This window comes from Onychostruthus taczanowskii, unplaced genomic scaffold, assembly GCF_017590055.1.
Source record: "Onychostruthus taczanowskii isolate IOZ18803 unplaced genomic scaffold, ASM1759005v1 scaffold23, whole genome shotgun sequence".
Taxonomy (NCBI): domain Eukaryota; kingdom Metazoa; phylum Chordata; class Aves; order Passeriformes; family Passeridae; genus Onychostruthus; species Onychostruthus taczanowskii.
In genome coordinates this window covers 9101783-9124474 of record NW_024499573.1, presented here as the reverse complement: position 1 = coordinate 9124474, position 22692 = coordinate 9101783, and positions in this window count along the sequence as shown.

Sequence of the window (22692 nt, the reverse complement as noted above, 5' to 3'; positions counted from 1 at the left end):
AGAAAGTGTATCATCTCAAAGTGGATGATGAGACCAACACAGCTGAACATAGAATGACAACTCTGGTATTTTGAATGATCATAGCCCAGCAAGTGGATACAGGAGATACAGAAGGGTATTAAAGAGTGACAGTGACTAGAAGACCTGATGACCATAATTAAGTGAAGCAATATTGGTCAATTTTGAATAAGCCCTTTTTGTACTACCTTTTATTTGACTTTGAAAATGCAAACACATTAATGGTAATTATGATAGCCCATTAGCTTTTTTGAGAGGATGATGCTTCTTCCTTTGTTGTGGAACTTATAGTCACTAAATTCTCATCAACCTTCTTCTGAATGTAATGAAATAGTGTACAAAATAACAGGAAAAGTGATGGTGCTACTAAAATATCAAAGCATAGGAAGTTATGAAACTACTTTTCATTACTTCCACACAGTCTTGCGAGATGTGGGGAAACTATGCAGCTTTCTGTGTCAGAATAGTGATGTTCATTGAGTATGAAGTAGGACACAGCTCTTGAAAATGACACCCAAGGCTAAAGACAGGAAGAAATGCTGAGTAAATGGGTCTGTGATTAAGATAGTCTGACAGCTCTTTTTTTCCACTCAAGGTGTAAAAATTTTATGGACTGGGACATGATTTCTAACTCAGAGTTTACTAGAATCATTTTTTTTCTCAAAAATAAAATCAAATTAAAACTTTTCTCTAGTAAGTGAGATAAATTTTGTCATATAAGTGAAGAAAAGCACGTATGAACAACTTATGTCCTTCTTTTGTCTCTGAATAACAGAACATTAACTTCTTTCAGTTTTTACCTGCGAAAAGGAGAAAATTTACCTTAAGGTCCAAAATAAAAACTCAATAGCTTCTAAATATTGATAGCATCTTTTAGTTAGAAATTATGCCCACCAAAAGTGTGACACGTCTTAGGAATCTCAGTAAGCAAAAAAGTATACCTTTAAAATAAGTGTTGAAACTTAGCTCTAAACCAGTTTTCCTCAAATTATAGTTCAAATTATAAATTTTAATTTTCATTTAATAACTTTAATAACATTCTGGCAGAAAAATAATATTTTAATTAACTTGCTTGTTAATACTAACCAATATTTCCAGCATGCATGGATCACCCTGTTCTCATAACTTTTCACTGTTTCTAAGCCCAAAGCAGATGATAAGCACTGCAGAAATATCTACTCATAACCAGCAAGCTGCTCACCAGCAGTCATAATTTTTTCAGCTGTTGGCTATATAAGCACCATTTTAATCTAATTTTTCAGAGCAACAGAAGAATCCCAATTATCCAAGTGATTGAAAGAACGTGCAATAGACTACATTGTTATTTGCATATTTTAAGTAAACCTACTGTCATATTTCTACAAAAAGTTATTTCAAATTAATAAAACATCATAGTATGACAGGTACATTCATCTACAGTTGATGGATAGTGATGAGATGACAAGCAGCAATGAAATGGTTAAAAATGTTGTCATTTAAATTAATCTTCAAAGTTAACTCCTCCAATTAAGATGAGTGGAAGATGTCTAGAAATATTTTAGTGCTATTTTTTCAATCTTTGTTAATTGCCATAAAGACAGAAGTAGAGGCATTTACATTATTAAGGGTTTCTTTTCACCTAAATGTAATTAAAATGAATAACCAAGCTTTGAATCTTGGAATACAGCATGAGGGAAAGTTTAAGGACACCTTTTTTTCCAGCAATAGCTTCCTGCGGTCCAGTAAAATATTTTGCCATGAAAACCTTCCAAGCTCTCCACCACTTATGTGTGACTCTTGAAAGGCTTATATTTGAATAAACACCCACAACATTTCAACTAGGGAAAAATAAGCACATAGTACAAGAGATAAAGAATGCTGTTCCAGTTCCTCCATATGGGGCCTCTGCAGTGCAGTCTGTATGTGACTCTCACAAGATGTCTCAGAAATTCACACAGCTGGTGAGGAATTTGGCAGCTTGCTAGCTGCATAGTACATATTTCTGGGAAAGTCTGGCATTTCTCACTGCCTCCTGAGTTGATGCAGGGTGCTGCATGATGTCCTGACTTTCAAAGCCTGGAGTGCCCTGACACTGGCTGGCAGGGAAGGCAGCTGTTCCCCAAGAGCGCTGGGGAGGTTCCTCATCCCGTGTCCAGCTTGCACATTTGAATACTAAACCTTTGCTTACAGCATAGGTTAAGGTGGTACTTTGTTTTTGGTCTGGTTTTGTTTTTTTCTGAAGTCCGTGTTAGACTGGTAGAAAACCAAAAGAATGAAACATAATTTGAATTCTGAGTTCTGTATTCATGAGCATTCTAAAAGCAAGCTCTTACTGAATGCAGAGAATGAGAACCAGCATCCACTTCTCTATTCTCACCAGAGACAGATTTAGCTCACTCTGGAGAGGAATCTAGATCCAAATTAACATTTACACAGTCATATGACTCTAACAAGTGTTATTAATAATGTGGCAGTACTGACAAATTGCAAGAGCTTTAGCTTTCCTGTAGATCTCAGTTGCTCCAGAGGCCTGAATGAAACACAGTGCAAGAGAGAAATGATGTAAATTTGTATAGCTATGCCTGGATGAAAGGTGAGATGAAGGCCACATAGAAACACTAAAAAGAGAAGCAGCAGTAGTTGCACCTACAGCAAGGAATATTTTCTTTAATAAATGTCTATGCATGCAAAGTAAGTAAAGAACTCAGAAAACAAAAGACTTGTATCTGAAATACAGTCTCAAAATGAACACCTGGCATTAAGCCTATTCAGTAAAAGATTGACTTTGTATCTTAGGAATGTCTGTATTTTATCTCACTTTGACCACCCAAGTGGGATTTGCTGTGTGGTAGACATCAAAGTTGTTTAAACCATCAGTGGAGAAAGATAGCCACCTTAACCTGGGCATGGTCTCCTCAGAGGAGATAAAGACTCCTTTGGAGGTATTATTCTTCTCCATATACAGAAAAGAGCCTGAATGGCCATCTCACACCAAAAGCTTAGCAGCTAGGTACCTGGATCTGGCTGAGCTGAATCCCACACTCAGCTCATGCAGTTCCACTCCCTCAGCCTTCCACGCGGTTCAGGAGAAGCTACAGCTGTGGGTTTATTTATTTATTCTTCAGCACTGGTGGGATCTTGACCAAATATGACTTTCTAGCAGGTTTATTGACTAAAGATGAATCAAGGGGGAGGAGATTTTAGTTTCTACTGGTATTCTACCAAAGAAAATCTGCTATCTCCTCTTTCCACAACACCAAACATGGAGGTATATATCTGATTCACATCAACTTTCTGAGTGACTCAGGACTCATCCTAAAATCACAAGATATTCCTCATTCAGAGCCCTTTTCTAAAAATAGTGTTGCACTTTTTTCTTCCTCCTCCATTATCAGTGGTGAAAGATCTTTTTATCTTAATCCTTCTTTGTCTGCACTTTATTTAAGAGGTAGTCTGTAAAGCTTTCAGCGTTTCTCCATGCTGAAACTGGAACAAATTTTTCATGTTGGCTGTACTCATTGTTCTATTTCTCCTACTAAGAAAAAGTACTGGCTCCCAAAAGTAAACTGTTGCATTGTCATCTAGCTCTTTCATCTATTTCTCTCTGTTTCTCTTATTAAAACAAGACTTTTTAATGCTATATTTTATTCTGTTCTCTGTATGACTTTTAAGAGTTATACAAGGCTTAGAGGTTGTATTTTTGTTTATTTATTTCTATATTTTTTATCTGCTGCTGCATTTAGTTAGAATGCTCAAGTTTAAAACAGAATGTTATATTTATTTAAATTTCTATTAGAGAATCTTTTAGATGTAATTTTCAAATTGTTCTGTCAGGTTCTGTGAATGACTTAGATATCTTCATTGCAGAAACAACATTTCCTCATAATAACTTTTTCTGTTAGATTTTCTTTTATTGTATTTGGAAATTTTTTTCTCTGCCAACAATTATTAGTTTTAGGGGAAGACTTTGCTCTTTCCTGCAATTTGACATTGTAACAACTTGTTTTCCCACTATTCTATTTTTCTCTTTAATTTTGTGTGCTGAAGATGAAAAAAAAAGAGTTAATATTTTTTTCTTTCCCTTTAAGAATGTAATGCCAGAGTGAAGTGCTATGATAATTTATTGCCTTTTTTTTTCATCCTTTTAAATCTGTTAAGAGAAGGAGCTATACCCAGTGGTTAAGTAGCAGCAGTTACAGGTGAGAAATTGGCAATTCAGTGCCTGTCTCTGGCAGGGAGGTTCTAAATAGACACAAACAGGCTGCATCAGCATTACACAAATGATGGACTAATAGAGTCATAAATGAAAGGTAGACGCAGAACCAAAAATAGACCAATTTTATATTCAAGTGGAGGTACCCATTGTGTTTATATTTGCATATAACATCATAAAAAGTGTCCGCCCATGACTCAGTAAGATAAAATGGCATGGAGTTATTTGAAAAAATTTCATTTGCTCTTTCTATGAAATTTACATGTTCCCTAAGAGACAGTTTTTTCACAAGGAATATATGAAATAAAGAGATAGATATATTTTTGACAGTGCTAGTTACTATGCATGGAAGTGGACTTTTTCATCTTCTTCCCTTAATTCCTGGAGAATAAACAAAATTTACTTCTGTTATCAGTCAGAAGTAGTTGCTGCTATGTAAAGCTAATTTCATAAGTGCTTCTATTGAGGAGATTTTCTGCTCTTAACCAGAAAAAAATGAAAGCATTTTAGTATAAGTGTATTATCTTATTTTCATTCTTCTTCTCCTTGTTCTTCTCACAGAGATTAAGAGTGTAAGGTTCATGGGGATAGTTGGATCATCTCATCTGACTCCTATATTTGCCCATTAACCCCTGGATTCCTCCCAGCAGCATTATTGACTGAAGTACATCTTGCCTAATTCAGGCCATGCCTCATTCAAAGTCACCTCTTTGTGCCTCATCATAACACAAAGTTCCTGGACAGACAAATTCTTAAAACTCTCAATTTTTTTTCAGCAATTGACCCAATTTTACAACATTCTTTTGAAATGTGGACACTGTATCTCTGCCTTTATTTGCCATATACTTATCACACTGACAAAGGAAGTTCTGCAGAAAGGGTTCATTGCACTTAATTGAGATACCCACTCCACAGATGGCTGCAACCGAGGTAATCAGGATTCCTTTACAGACAACTGAAAGAAACAGGAACTTTCAAGACATGTAGCCTGTTTTAAATGCCTACATTAGACAAGATGAATCATACTTCACTAATAGGCAGCAGAACTTTTCAGACTTTGGATGTTTTCTACTCATTACCTCCCTGTTTATGTGCTGCAAGTGCATTACCTTTTTCATCCACTATTACTAATGAATGCTCTTATTGAGTTGCTTAACTGATGTGTCTCCTAAATTCTTGCAGAATCATGCATTTCTGAAATTTTTTTTTTCCATTTCTATAGTAATTGTTTTGTTCCATGTACCAAAATGCATTCAGTGTTGATTCCTCTTTGACTGATATATTTTGTGCTACAATGGAGGCTGGAAAGCTTAAACTTGTCTCTGGCTAGGTCAAAGCAGCAGAAAAGATTATTTTAATAGAGAACTGCTGCTTTTCTCCCATGAAGTAATGAAGTACGTAGTTGCTCACAAATAAGGTGAGCCATCTTGTTTAGATTTTATTTGTTTAACTTTTTTTTTTTTTTAATAAAGTAATCTTTGCATAGAACAATCTAAAATACATACCAACTAAATTTTGGAAACTTCAGAACTAAGAAATTACTAAAATTATTGAGACATAAGGATAAATTAAACAAACTTCCATTGTCTCTTCCAACCCTATAAATCTGAAATTTTATTAATTGAAATATTTTTTTATAACTAAAGCTTTTTCGATTTCAGCAGAAAAATTTTAGAGGCATTATTCTATAGCAAGAATTCCATTTTTTTAAGACATTGGCACATACATCCAGGCACAAAATAGCACAAAAAAATTATAATTTGTCTCTTTAACACTGTCTTTAATGCTTCAGTATAATTATTTAACAGTATAAAATTATAAAAATAAAATTAATCAAATTCATAAAATTTACCAAAAAAAAAAAAAGTATTTTAAAGTGTTCAACAGAGAAGTGATAAAATTACTTTAATTTCTTGGAAGTCATTCAAGATCCCATACTAATGTTTGTAAAAGGAATTGAATAACCCTTAGAAGATAACAGAGGGCATGGAATGGATAAAACCACTGGTTAACAGACAGAAATGACTGATTGTGAGTTAGTAAATTTCCACAATGAAGGAAGGCAACCTGTGCAGTATTTGAGCAGTCTCTACTGGAAACAATGCTGCATATTCATAAGTAATCTGCAAGAATGAAATTTAAAGATTTTCAAAATTATTTTAGTCTATTCAAGCAGTGTAAATAAGAGGACTGTCTGTAAGAACTGCAGGCAAATTTAATATCTGAGCTTGACCAGTTGCAATCCACTGAAACTGAACATAAAATGAAACTCGTGAAAAAATCACCTTAACCTGATGACCTATAACAGTGTCGTGAACATGCAGTAGACAATTTTAGGAAAATAACAGATAAGTCCTGTATGAAAACCAAAAAGCAAGTAGCAAGATACTGACCTGGGAATAAAGAACTACATTTATACCTCCATACATCCGTAGCGCTCGCATTGGAGGACTGACTAAATAAACAAGGACACCAAGTTGGGAAATGGGAGATCTGTCATGTGCCTGAGGAACTCTAAGTGACATTTCCTCTCTCCCATTAAAAGAATGGGAGCTAAAGTTCATAAACAGGTTTTTGAAAGCAAAGAGAAAAATAATTCATCTCCAATTGCATTGTGGAGATGAAAAACTCCCCAATGAAGAGCAAGGGGGTTGCTGAATGCTTGCACACCTTCAAGAATATGCTGGACAAGACCATGAAAGCAAAATAAGTCATGCTGTTTACAATGGCTCTGTCCTGTGTTATCAAGATATTACTGAACCACCAATTACCAGAAAAAGGAAAATTAGTAAGAAAAATGCTACTATGTACTGTGCCTGCTCTGATATTTTCTTCTAAACCTCCACGTAGAGGCGCAATCAAGTGGTGTGTTTGATGAAACTTGCAGTCCCTGCAGTCTTCAGAAAACCAACATAAAACATCACAATTCTATACACAATATGCTTTAAAGCAGAATACAGAATTTTATAACATGATTGTGCCATTACATTTTTAATGAATGATTTTAAGAAATTGTGAAAGATTAGGTAGAAAATCTACCATAAGTTGTTTGATAGCTTTATTGTGTCTTATTGTGACTCAGGTGATTTTCTGAATGTTTAGGGTAAGTCTTGTGTTGTACTCTGCAGCCATAGTTCTATAAGTCCATTAGACAGACAAATTTCATTTGTTAAGGTAATGTTCAACAGAAATAAATTAATAGAAAAATCAAAGAGATAGTGGAAAGCTCTGCAGAAACATTTGATATAGAATTTAAATGGCTGCTGAAGCTGTTAACATTCAAATTGGAAAAGGATAGAAAGCCAATGTCTATTTATGAAATAAGACAACAATGAACTTTATAATTGTATATACATATGTTGAAATCCCCTACACTAGATAAACTATTTTGAATGTATTTCTTGTAGCTCTAAGTATTTTAAGTTGTGAAGAGAATGAAGTGTGGAAAAAAGTGTGGTACAATGTTTGATACTGAGATCCTCTGTTGCATCTGCATGCATAATATGATAGTAAAAATGCCCATATTAGATGATGAGGGTGGGTGAATCAGTCTATGGAAATGGAGCAACACACTTGTATATAAATGCAGATTCAGAACAAAAATAGTCTAAGGACAAGAACAGATAATTAATGTAGCATTCTTCTCCTGAGTGAATCTCTTATGGGTCATAATTATTTTGCTAAAACTGTATAATCAGGAGATCTGATTGGATAATCTGACATCTCTCAATCTGAAATTGCTGCCCAAAGACTCTTTGATTTGTCATAATCAGCAAGTGTTGTCTTTCTGCTCCAAGTATTATGAAAGGAAACCATTTCTTCATCCTCTACTATAAGGTCCTCATACCTGCTACTGTGCTGTCTAATGGATAATTTTTACAGTTACTTAATTGTGGCAACTCTAAATATTCTAGATGTAATTAAACAGCTTAAGAATGTCTTTGTTCAGAAAGAAAACCTTATTATTATTGTAATCATTATTAAAGTATACCCAAATAAATATATCATTATGATTATAAATATAGAAAGAAGTTACAGGCATATGTGGTATGGGGAAATCAGATAATTATCTTTCACTGATATTCAGTGAGAGCTGTGTGCTTAACTCTGGTACATGTCACTGCACCAAACTGATATTAAGAGTAGTCATGAGGAAAAACTTTCTGATGATACAGACAGTGAAACATTGCAAAAGACTGCAGGACTGCTGGAGCAGACTGCTGGCCTTTATTGTTGGAAGTTGCACAAACATCTGTCTCCATTGACCTAAGGTGATCCTGTATTGAGACATAAGTATAAATTAAACAAACCTTCATTGTCTCCCAACCCTATAAATCAGCAATTTTATTAATTGAAATATTTTTGTTATAACTCTAGCTTTTTGGGTTGGGAGTTGTGGAATAAACATATTGAAGTAAAGATAACACGCAGCAAAGTTTATAAAAAAGAATTATTTTACAGAACAAGGTATAGAAGAAAAAAATACCAAAACTGACATTTGTTGAAATAGTTCAGTATGTCAATGATCAGTAGAATTCTTTTAGATTTTGATAAAATCTAGGATAATCTACATTTCAAATCTAAGTAATTGAGTGTTACTTAGCTTATGGCTATGATACCTTATACCAGTGATATACCAAATATGGGGTGATAGCTCTTCAGATATTCAATTCCCAAATGAATGAAGGAGTGTTTCAATTAAATGAATCTGAATGAAACACCAGAAAGTGTTTTAACTGAAATCAAAGACATTGAGAGAAATACTTATAATAAAACTATATTGTAAAAGTAAAAATCTGTACATAGACTTTCTTTTGTTGTGAATAACAACTTCAGTGAATTAAAATGACATTATTGTATTAAATTAAATGATGTTTTCATTACAGTTTTCTACTGAGAATATGTCACCTGTTGAATATTTCCTCCTATATTATCTTTGGTGAAAACTGTGATAATCAAAGATTTTATATCACATCTTTCTTCACTAGAGGAGACGATGGTTACCAAAACATTTTTGCAGCTATCTTTCATTTGCTGGCTGAGGTTAAACAATGACACCTGGATGACTCATAATTGCTGTCCTTTTAAATTTAAAAAGGATTAGTAAAGAGAGATTCAACAAAGCAGGTACATCAAAAAATAAAAAAAAAAAAAAATTACGAAATGAACTACCATTGTAAAATGTCCATCTGTGTGATTCATGGTATGGAATTCATTATAAAACACTGTATAACAGTGTTTCAATGATACCCACTTCAAAAAACATTTTCAAGAATGCTGGAGAATGTTTACTAAGGTTAAGGTTTTTTTGCATCTCCTTAGATCTGCCTTCACTTGTAAAATATAAATACATGAAAATTGATAGAGTATATCTATTTAGGAGTAATAATGGAATCCACTAGTAGTGAATTTCTGTGAAATATTCTTTCAAAATAAAGGACACACATCCATCACAAGCAGGCAAGAAATAAAGAAATGAGAAAGAGAAAAGAAAGAAGGGAAGAAAATAGGGGGAAAGAGAGAAAACAGATGAGAAAAAAATTTAAAAATTTAAAATTACTTATATTTGTGAAGTACACATCAGAATCTGCAACCTCTAGTTATTAAAAAATACTTCAGAATTTTACTTTTTTTGCAAAATACTTTTCAGAATAATTCAGAATTCAGATGCCCTTCATTTCAGGGCATCTGTCTTTGAGAATCACATAGTTAATTTAGAACAAAATATTGTGACTTTTGTATGCAGAGATGTTCCGACTCTTTTGCATTCCTTGATCCTGCTCCTGAGGTGAAAATAGCTTAGCAGGAATTGTGACCAGAACACCTTCAGACTGCCTGAAGCCTTTCTAACATTGTCATCTAAGACAATAGTTTCTTCTGGTTCAAAACTGGAATTGCTCTGAAGCACTTTGTTAAAAATAATTATTTTGAATTTGAAAGGGTGAATGACCAAGCTTTGTTGCCAGTGAGATATTAGTCTCATAAAATCTACATTATTAACTTTATATTAGAAGAAGATACGTAAAATATTAAACAGAAAATATTTTATATGTGTGTGTGTGTGCGTGTATGTGTGTGTGTGTATTTACAAATGCATTTATAGACATTACACCAAAAGATTTAATATATGATCACTAAATATAAAAAACAACTTTACAATATAACTAAGATAACTAAACACTACTGACTAAATCTCCTGGTTGCCTCAGGCAATTTTACTCAAACTATGTGCCAAATCCAAAGCATTTATCTGACTTACAGGTTTAAAATATAATTGTTTAAAAAGTCACTAATAGGCTAAGAAAAAACCTGACATAAACAAGGTTTTGAAAATTTGAAATTATGTGACAATTTAAATACTTCTCAACACTTAGAAACTCTTGGAACTTTGCTTTCAATACCTTGAAAAAATTCAGCAATGATAAAAGTTTCTATTGTTTTTATTCCTTTAATACTGAAACTGCAATTATATTTCATATTAAATTCATCAACCACATTAAAAAAAATAATTTATATTGAATTATAGTGATGATAGGATATATGAAGTTGCTTTGTAGAGTTTCATTATTTCAGCATTTACTGTTACTTTGAAAGAACTTTGGAATTGCAAAATGTCTGTTCTTTGCAGAATTCTAAATTTGACTCTATTTCCTCTATCCCTAAAGGCCATCCAAGTAAAGACTATTTTAAATATTTTACTACCCAGGGTTTCTTGATAGATCTAGGCTATTTTGTTTTTTTAGCCATTTATACTTTCCAAAATACAGCACCTTTGTGAGAAGTGCTCCTGTTGGTGACTCCTGTCCCCTGAAGGACATTCACATCTCCAATAATTATATGTGATTTTATAAAAGTGACTGACTTTTTGACTTCCTGTGTTCTTTTCTTTTATGCAATATAAATAACATAAGTCAAGTAATGTAAAGCTTGTATAACAACTGGAGAAGAGCAATTCAGAGGTAATGTGGCACTTTCTTAATTAATTGTCTGTAACAGGCTAATTAGAAGGTCTAATACCTCTTATGATTACAGACCTAATTATAAGAGGTATTGTTTTTCCCATCTATTCTGAGTAGTGTTCATAGTCTAGCTGGAAACACTAGCTAATTCTTGTGTTAGTATGGCCAGCAACAGCAGAATTAGTGTCCTGAACTCTCTAAGTCTATCAAGCTGCAGACGTCTCCAGAAGAATCAAAACCAGTATAAATCACTTCTGAAACTTTTAAGAAAGCCAAGGACGAGATGCTCTGATGACTCTTTTTAAAGCTTGGAGCTGGGAAATTCTTGGCTCAAAATGTTCAAAATGCTGACTTTTAGCCAAGTACTGCACAGTAAGTTTACTTTTTGGCATGCTATAATCAACTCAGAAAAAGTACAAGGTGAACATAAAGAAAAGGTTGAGGTAAAACAAGGGCAGGAAAAATAAACAGTTAGGACTGAGAAAAAAAATATCTGTAGAATTCAAGATGTGGTGGACATTTTGTTCTTAGATGAAGAGACCTAAGAAAAGCCTTTATTTTATCAAATTTACAGATTGCACTTTGTGAAATACCTGATTTTTATGGTTTGCAGCTGTGTGAATAGACATAGTCTCCAGGATTTGAATTAAAATGATGTCGATTTTCAGTGCTATATTTCAATAAGTTTCAATTGCTTGATACCACAATGTCAGTGGACATCAGAAGTGCTAATGTGTTTAGTCTAAAAACAAGCACATAAGAGTTACCTGATCCCTGACAAGACAGAAATGCTCAAACAACAAAACCTGGAACCGAACTGGGACAGTAAGTTACTGTTTGCTTAAAGTAAGCGAATGGAAAATATCTTATATTCTGAATGAAATGGACCTATTAGAAAAATTTTAAATTTAATGATAATTGTACTACTCAAAGAAATAGAGACAAAATTGTGTAAGATTGCAAAATTGTGGACTATATGACTTAATTATCTTAAAATATGATCCAGGCATAATTTAATTAACGACTCCCTTACTTGAAATTACTAGAGCAATGGAATCCTAGCAACTTGTGTTTGAAATAAATTTGTTGTGTTGTCTTTATTGTTATTGCTATTGTTATTACTATTATTAATATTTATTTTGAGTAAAGCGTGATTAGACAGCAAAAATCCCAAATCCTAGTGTTATTTTATTGGCTTTTAAAAGACATATCTGATGTATCTCGTGCTAAAAATTCACCACAATATGAGTGTAACTCTCAGTTATAGTGCTACCTTATTTTTATTTTGGGAATATACATAAAGGATGTATGTGCTTCATGAATATTTTTTCATTTTATGTAAATGGGAAAGCCATGTTCCAAACTCTGAGCTTCTTTGATATATTGCAACTCACACTTCTTGCCTTCTTGCATGTCAAGAAGACTTGGGCTGTATGTTCTTTGAGTCAGTTCTCCAGTATTTGCCTAATGTTAGTGTGTAACTTCACTGTGATGACTGTGAGGCCACTAAGCCTCAAAGACTAGTGAAAGTGAAGAAAATTACGACCTGTTCCCAGGTCTTGAGGTGGATACTGGAATGAGACAAAGCCCTAGAAGGAAAGAAGAAAAACCATTAAATATGCATAAGAATGAACAAATATACAAGTTCAGCATTGGATGACTGTCTTGTACCATATTTGCCTTATCCCAGGATTTTTTGGTCTGTATGTCATGTTAGGACATGGTAAGAAGATACATGTAATAAGTACAGATTGCATCAGTGGAAAAACCTTTAAATGGCCTACATTTAAATTATTATTTATGCATCAGTGTATTTATTGTCTAAATAAATATTGGTTCTGGGTACTGAATTCAAACAGACTTTTGGGAAGATATTAATGTCTTTTTTTCTGAAATATACAAACTGGTATCTAGACATCAGCCTTCTTATCAACAGATACTGAAGAGATTTTCATTATCATTTATCTCTTCCATTATGTACTAATTTCTTACTGAAATCAAAATGAAACTTAAATACTTACTACACAGGCCAAAAAGAGTGACAAAATTTAGCCCCGTGTTTGTAAATATAGGTCGTTTTTTAGAGGCAGGACTTAAAGGCAGCAAAATTTGCTATTTTAATGAGTCGTTTGACAACATAGGGCTCGGTAAAGCAATTAGCAACATATGAAACATAGAAAAAATGCACACAATTAGGAAGACAAAAAATAGAATAAAGACTATCTCCTCTGGAGAAAAGTAAGCTGCAATTTCCCTGCTACCTGAGCTTGGTTCATTACTGAAGGGAATGCTGAAAACCTCCCTAATGAAGGAAAATCATCAGACCGTGACGAAAGTATATAATACTACATCTGCTCCATTAAGGATGGCAGCTATAATTCTTTTAAACATAAAGGTTTAGCTTGAACCAAGTAACTTACTTTCACTCTATCTAGAAAACATAATCTTACCCCTTCTTAAAAACCTGGGTGAAATGTAGCAGATGAAGAACACCTTAGCATGGTAATGCTTTAGAAAGACCAAAGCCGAATTAAGAGAGACAAATCAAAATCACAGGATGAACATAATATCTTAACATTACGTTTGCTACAATTTATTCTATGACAAACTGGAGTCCAATCCAGATTGTTCTGTGGAGAGTTCCTACTTAGTTCAGTAAAATTTAGATCAGACCCTTCTGACAACAGTCTTTCAGCCACAATATATTTAAGTGTGTGCCTCTACTTATTATGTCCTCATATTATACCAATTATATATTTTATAATTTAGTAAAATAATTTTTTATTAAAAGAATTTTTTACAGCATCCCAGACCTGTGTTCAATGGACTGTCTTTAAGATTTGTCGATTCAGTGATGGATTATGCAAATGGTGCTCTCTCTTTTTAAGCATTTCTTGTGAGGGGCAACACCTCTGATAGTTAATACAGTACCTTAATGGAGCACCAAGTACTGACTAAACTCATATTTCCAACCAATTAATTTTGTATTAAAATATTAGTCTTCTGCTCGCTTTCTGGGCCACCTTATAACATGAACTGGGTTGTTGGTGTTAGCAAGATTGTACATACGGTACAGAAAACAATAATATTTTTCTAGTTATGACCTCATCCTATAAGATTTTTTTTTTTAGTACGAATGTTCTACTTGAATTAGGTATGAATACTTCCTTGAGTTTCAGTGCAGGTCAAATTCACTCCAACACTAGAATTTTCTTCCCTAAAAATGGAATTTTAAATCAGGTTCTTGAACTATGAATATGCTGTAAAAATAGAATGACACATGTGTTTATCACCTTTAAAAATTTTTCTTCATTATTTAATCCTTATAGAAGATGATTGTTTTATTTTTCTTGTTCTTTTAAATTTTTTCCCCCTAAAGAATAGTTCCATCTTGGAAGTTTCTCTTAAGTGTTGAATTTTATGCTCTTTAATTACAGGACATAAATAATTGCCTCTTTCGTCTTTGCAGTTCTTTGAACTGCTTTTGAATCAAGATCAGAGACTACAATAAAAGAACTTCCTATGTACAGTTTTATATCATTCCATGTGAGATACATACCATGTTGAAAAACTTAATATTATTCAATATTTGTTGCACTAAAAAGACACAAATGTAGAAGTTTGCTGTCACTTCTTTTCATGCGCTCTGCTGAAGGAAAAATAAATTTTCAGGAACAAACATAATTTACAAAAACAATGTTTTGAAGAAGGGAAAGCATTATTTTATTACTTCTTCTCATTGTTCAAAGCAAATAATATATATAGCAAAAAAATCAAATAGAGAAAATGTGTATCTGAAGGAAAATTGTAGCCCTGTTAGTGTAGCCCAGTGTAGGACCCTTTTCCTCTTCCAGAGACTCATTTTACTTGTCAGCAGCTTAAATATTTTGAGCTCTTGAAGCTGTTCATGCCTTGAATATTTTTTCCTTGTGGTTTTAATTTGCAGGGATCTGGGCTGCTGATGCAACTGCAGGCGAGCCCAGGCCGGCTCAGGCGGGAGATGAAAGTGGCAGCCTTGGCTCCCGTGGGGCGCCCGCCGTGACCTACTTCCAGGGCAGCCAGACGGAGCACGGGCACCGCGTGCGCCCGCCCGCCGTCACAACAAACCATTAAACACAGCAGCAGCTTAAGGCTGGTTTAGGACCCTCTGGTCTGTGAGTGGTGTCTGACTTTTTTGATCTGCTAACTGATCACAGGTGGATGAAAGGGGATGGCTGAGACAATTAACCATGAATTCGACAGGTTCACTGTCACAAAGGAGAATTAGTGTTTCGCCTTGGAGGGCGTTGAAAAAGCAGCATTCGATGATTGTCATGACAAAGATGAAAAAGCAAAGCAGAGGATGAAGACATGGTCAGATTAATATCCATGCAAAAATTTCTGCCCAAAGTGTCACATCCTCCTGATTAAATTCTTGGTTCTACCCTCGGTAATGTTGTGTTTCTATAGCATCAAATATTCTTTGACAAATAAAAGCACAGCTCAAAACAGCTGGGAAAAACATTGTGCATAAAAAATCCCTAGTGGTGCCTGAGAAAGTCATCATTCTTCAATAAACTACTGATATCATGCTCAACAAACTTAGCATTTAAAAAAAAAAAAAGATTCCAAACTGACTAGGTTAATAATTAAGGTCGTTTCTTCTTTGTTGCCATCCATGTGATCTGAGAATTATGCTTGGCAGAGGCTGAGTAAAGCCGCTGAGGCAGAGCACCCATGGTAACATTTTCAAAAGTACCTAGCTGAATTTTTTGTCAATGGAATTACAAAATAATTATTATTTATTAAACCATTATTATTATTATTTTTATTGTTGTTGTTGTTGATATTGTTTTATTATTATTATTTCATTATTTTATTATTTTATTATTTTTCTTATGTTATTGGTAATTTTGAATAGCATCAAGAGTACATAATCACATCCCAACAACCACTGAGATAGACAAATTCCATATTGCACATGACAAAGGTGTGAGTATTGATCTTGTCTTTGTTAACATTGACCATGGACTTTTTCTTTTTTGAAATGGAAAGCTAGTACATGAAGCCAGCAGACCATATAAATCTATCCTACTGTATGCCTAAGTACTAAAATAATGTGTCTTACTAGAGCCTCTTTATATGAGAATCAATAGGTTTGGAAAAATAGATGACTGCTGCTACTGGTGGTGGGCAGTAATTTATTGGCCATTTGTGAGAAAGTTGTAAAGTATTCCATTTCATGCATTTTTTTTTCTTATTTATAACTAAAGTAGCTGTAAAAAATGCTATTCTCTGGTTTTAAGAATTGAGGATTCATAACATGACATTTAAAGTAAAAGGGAGCAAAGTGCATCAGATAATACAACCCCTCATCTTTTTCATAAAAACCAGAAAAATGCCTTCCTGTCCTTCATTGAAAAAAATCCATTCCTTAGTCATATAATTACATGTAGCATTGGGGACCACATCTCAGCTGGTATTCTGCAATTGCTGGCATGTTTGCCTGAGTCCCCTGACACAACTAAATATCTGCTATTTTGACTCATTTTAGGAGAAGTGATTCTCAGACAAGGTAAAAAGAGATGGATAACTGGAAACTGAACCTGCTCACAAACATAGGCATGTCCACCATGGGTCATCTGGCTTGGCAGAAATGCAGCTTAGTGGTGAGAGGAGCCCATCACCCTGGTGCAATTGGTCCTAGAATGTCCAATCTCACACTGGGTTGTTTCTTATTCTGAGTCTGGGTTCTTTTAGTCTCTCCAACATGCCATGGACTCTAGACCCCCATGATGCAATGTTGTGCTTTTGGGCATAGTAAGCTCTCAGAATAAAAGACAGCTGGAGTGAGTGGGGTGCCTTTTATTTTCTAAATCTCTGGTTTTATAGTAATTTTACTTCTTAGGACAAACCACAAACATAGCCTGAGCACATCTGGCAACTCCTGCTCCCATGTTAAATGAGGCAGGGACAACCTAACAGCTGAACTAGAATCTTTGTCTTGGACAGGATTCATCTTTTTCATATTAGATCCCTAGAACTTCGGTTTTTAGTCTAACTCTTATATCTCTAAAAATTTAAGCTTTTATATAAATTCTTATTGCTAGCAGAGAGACTTTCAAAAAGAAGGTATGACTGTCTAAGAGATGATTAAGAGGAGGAAGGCCTTCTAGAAATATGTATCCTTCTCTGCAAAAGACACCGTTTATTTGCAAACTTTTCTCCACTGTCAAAAAGGGGGAAAAAAAGGAAAAAAAAAAAAAAAGGAAAAGAAGCCCAGGCTGAAACCAAACTACAACCAACCAATCCTACAAGAAAAACAAATAATGTCTTGCTTCTTCTCAGAATTCTTGGCAAAGAACTCAAAATACTTTTAGGAGTATAAAAGACTTTGTGATGAGTTTGGGCATTGTTATTTTAAGCATCCCCTTAAAACTTTTAAATCCTGATATAGCATACATGTTTTGTAAGAACATGGTGTGACTCTTGGGGCCGGTGCTGTGCGGAGCCAGGAATTGGACTTGATGATCCTTGTGGATCCCTTCCAACTCAGCACATTCTGTGATTCTGTTTCTGTGATTCTATGATTATTTTTATAAAAGAGACGATTGTACTGAGATAGGAGACTCTGAAATGTTGCTGATTTTGCCAAAAAGTATCTTACATGTCATTATAATTTCTTAGTGGTCTTTTTTGTATTTAACAAAAAAAAAAAAAAAAAAAAGGATTTTTTTCATTGTTTAATATTGCATCATTCTTTTTTCTGTTATTTATCTAATGTAATACATGTTACAAAGAAAAATTCAGTAACATTCATTACAGAGAAAGCCTTGGGTGGCTTTTTATTCTATACTTATTTTGGGAAATGAACACCTATTTATTAGAGTTATTTAAACTGTTAGGCTGTTAACATGTAAATTTTCTACAAGAATGTTCTCTTGGTGATGCATGTACAATAACAGAAAGAAAAAAAACCTATAAAATGAGATTAAGTAAAAGTAATGAAAATCACTCCATTGTTCTTGCATACTGATCGCTTTAAGTTTTTCACTTCTTGTAAACATCTCTTGGACTACTCTTTTTACTTCTGAGACTCTTTTCAAATCCCAATATTAGGTCCAAGGAAAATAAGTAAAGAAGTCTGTTTAGTTTCCATCATACTTGGCAAGTGAAAATTCTGGAGAACTGAAGGTCTGAACCAGAATAACAGCTGTATCACTCAGTTTTCTCTTTTCTTTGGAATACAATTTATATTTCAAGGACATAAACAAAAAACTAAAAAAAAAAAATTAAATGCAGTAGCTTTTTTTTTTTTTTTGCTTGATTGTGTTTTTTTTAATATTTTAAAGAAACGGCCTCATAAAATTGTTTAGTTTGGAAAAGGTCTTTTAGACCATCGAGTTCAGCTGTTAACCCTGCTCTGCCAAGTCCACCACTAAAGCATGTTCTTAAGTGCCACATTCAGGGATGGTGACTCAAACATGTCTCTGGGCAGCCTGTTCCAATGCTTGACCACCATTTCTGTGAAAAAAATTTTCCTAATATCCAATCTAAACCTTCCTTGGCACAACTTGAGGTAGTTTCTCTTACAGATGAGATATTAGTCAATATTTCCACAATACTTAAATAATTCTCAAAAAAAAAAAAAAAGAAAAAGTAAAATAACACAATAAGATCATGGACTAGTAAAACTACTACACTAACTACGGTATCTCAAAGTCTTTAAACAGGTGGCAACCCTGGTAGCCCTGCACCAACTACAGAGTTTCATGGGAGTGCTAAGGAATACAATGTTAATAACAGAAATGCATCTTGTTGTTGTTTTTATAACGAGAATAATTCCAAATAGAGATACAGATGGATTTTGGTGTGCTGGTCACTGTGAAGATTAATTTTCAAAATATTCATATTTCTTGCATTTTTACTAAATCAAGACATGATTTCTGGATAAGCTGAGAGGAAGAGTAATTTAACAATCTAAATATGTTTTGAATGAACAAAATAATTGTATTGTAATTGCTGTTGTGTTTGTTACTACATTGTTTAGACTGCCCCTCATTTTGTATGAAGCTGTATTCAAACACTATGAACACAACAAGAAAAACTAAACAGCCCTCAAGTGTATATATGACATCTGCAAGTCCTTAGAGTAAGAGGGATTTTATCTTTTATTGTCATACAGCAGAGTCCTAATTGCCTTATGTCTTGAATATGCCAACCACTCTGCCTCTCATCTGATTTTCTTCATGTTATTATGATGGAATGTGAACCAAGACTTCCTTGTTTTACTGCTTTTAAGTACTAGTCTCAGACACTAATATCTGCTTCTGTTGCTCTAGCCTTTAATTTAGTCTACTGTACAGGAAGTGGCCTATTTAATGTCCTCTCCCTTTTAGTTGACTAAACCTAGCTTGAAATTTCTAAAAGGAAACAGCTGCCCTTTGGTAAAACACAAAAAATCACTGGACACATTCCCCTATCCTTCCTGGGACTGAGGACAAGGATGGGTTGCTAAACCAGGAAGAGACATTTATTGTGCTAGCAGGTGCCACAACTTTTGTCCACACAAGATCCACATGTCTTCTTTGTCTAAGACTTGGTTTCATTCATGAAAGAAAAAATCTTGGCACAATTGACTCCACAAGTTTAAATTCTCAAAGTTTCTGGGAAAAAAAAAATTAAAAATGAAGTGAAAGATCAAAAAATGTAGTCCAGATTTTGATTCTCCAGTAGTCTTCTCCATGGCTTGCTCAAACTGCACAGTACAATTTCCAGAAAAAAAAAAATTATTCTTGTCTTTCTTACGAGCCAGGGTGCACAACAGAAAACTGCAGTGTAAAAGTGAGCTGACAGGCCCAGTCTCTCTAATGCTTGTGGAGAGACCAGAGCATCCAGCAGTAACTACTGACCTCTCCCATATTTTTTCTAAACTTTGCTACTAGGAATGACAGCTGCAGTCAGATCAGGTATTCTTAGATATTTTGTTGCTTGTTTTACTCACTATTTTCACTACTTTCCAATGTAATCATCAGAATAATGAGAAGTTCTTGCCATGGGGATTGAGATGAAGGTGAAAGTTCCCTTTGGGCTCTAGTAACATGACCCAATGCAGAAAGTGTTTTTGAGAGAGCATGTTACAGAGAGAAAAAAACCTTCCAGTGATGCCCCCTCACCCGTGGTTTCTGACTTCATTGGGTGGCACATAACCAAAATGGTCTTCCTTTGAGTTGAGCTGTGCATTCATTGTAATTTCTTTTAAAGATAGGACACATCATATTGCACCAAAATTTATAAATTTGGCTTATTAAAATAGTTCTAATTCTATATCCAGAATATCCTTCTGAGGCCTTTTCAGACAGTGTCTGTGTTTCTGTCAAACAAGATTTCTTGAAATACAAGGTATCAGTTTTATAGGAAATATGTTGGCCTCTTGCCTATTCATTCTCAGCAACAAAGCACGCCACTGTTAGTGTCCTGCCTATCTGAGACCTTCTCTCTCTCAGCAGGTGTTGCTTGTCTTAGCTTAGTCAGTATTTTAGTGCCTGGGCACAATATCTGAGAGCGGTTGCAAAGTGCTTCTCTTTAACAGAATTGCATATCTACTCCATTTTCATCTTTAACCACATTTTGACAAATGAGAATAATATCCTTATACACAGGATGACTTTCTTTTTATTTCTAACTTAACATCAGTGTCAGATTTCCCACAACCAGAATCCAAGAAAGCAAGTTCTCTCTACCTATATCCATAATTCTTAGTCAGCTGCTGATAATTCAGTAAAGATATTGAGAGTAGTTTCTAATGCAAATTCAGTTATATGTTGAATGTTCGTATCTGAGTGTACTTTACTATTGGATTGGATGTTAATACTTGCTTCCCTGCTTGACCTATTTATTGATAGTGTGGTCTGATGGGCTGTGGGCAGGGAGGACACCATATCTCAACATTGCACAGCTTTCTCTGGCACTTCTGCCGCTGGCCTGAAGAGCTGAAGAGATGCTAAGATGTAATGGAAAAGCAGGAGTTCCCTACACTTCTTTTTAGCATGTGGGCATGATGAGATACTGGTGAGGCAAATTGCTTTGGACCCTACAGCAAATCTCAGTCTCTGGACGAATAAATATCAGATTTTCTATGACTGTCTTTTCCCCTTAACAGGCTGGCAAAGTTCTTTAAGAGACGTTTAGTTTTAGTCTTTTACTCTCTTAACAGAAAAAAGGAAGCTAACGTTCTCAGCAGAGATAGGTGAAAATGTATGATTCTTTTTTAAACCTTAACAGGTTAAGGGTTTTTTTTTAATTAATGTTAAAATTAGATCATCAGTGAAACCGCAACAGATAGGTATTTAGAAGAACACCTATAATAAAATAATTTGGGGAACAGAAGTTATAGATGTCAAATGTATCAGGAGATACAGAAATTTGAGAGAATATCTCCAGGTCCTTCCTAACTGTTTGGCTACTGAGGTTTTGCATGCGTCGCTCACGACAGAGTAACTTTTCTCAAGGTAGGTTTTCCTTGGTATAGATCTTGTGCATAACCACAGTGCATTGAATACCATCAAAACTTTGTGTTGGATTGCTACTAAGTATATTTTTCCAAGGCTGACATTTTTGTTACTGGACATTTGGGCCTTTCTATGTTGAATTATTAGTACAGATGAATATCTACCCACTATTCATAGCACATCTGTCTTGTCTGGATGTTTTGGACAGTTTAGAAATGTTGATAACTGGGAGCAATTTCTCACCAAAGACAAAGCAGAGTATTTAATAATTAAATCTTTCAAAAGAATAAATAACAGAAATATATGGGGAGCATTCATAATTCCCAAGTTTAGACACCTTATTCTGTTACTTGAAGTAGCCAAATGGCTACATCCAGCGCAGGATAAAAGAAAAAAAAAAAAAAAACCTGGAACAAAACAAAGACCCAAGGCACATTTTTCCAGGTGATATTTCTTTTAATGCCTGTGTAGACATCTGGGGCTCTCCAGAGTGTAACTCAGGTGATTTAAAATAGAACCACTCTCAACTGAGATTTCATAGAATCATAGGATGGTTTGGGTTGGAAGGGACCTTCAAGTTCCAACCCTCGTGCCATGGGGGATCGTTTCTGGGTGCTGGGAAAACTAACCAAGGAAGATTCTGCAGTAAATAAGCAGCTTTATGTGGGAAGGTTTCACCATTCACTATGGATATACAATCCTGTGTGCAAACTAGGCAAGGTTTTGACAAGTAAAACAGCAGGAAGTTTTGACTTAACTTTTGGGTCTGTTTACTTTATTTCTTACTTTAAAAGAATGAAAGTGAAATCAGAGGGTCTCACAATTTTATCTCTGAGATACACTTTTTCAAAATCAAGTTAATTTGTCACTTGTGGCTTCATCATAACTGTGGACTGGAAGGGTGGCATGGATAATCAGAAAAATGAAAATGAAAACTGGTTTTGTGTAAGTTCTTTTTCTTTCTAGCTGGGAAAGTTCAATAGACAAATTCTGTACAATGCAGAGCATATGTAAAAATATTTAAAAAGACTTT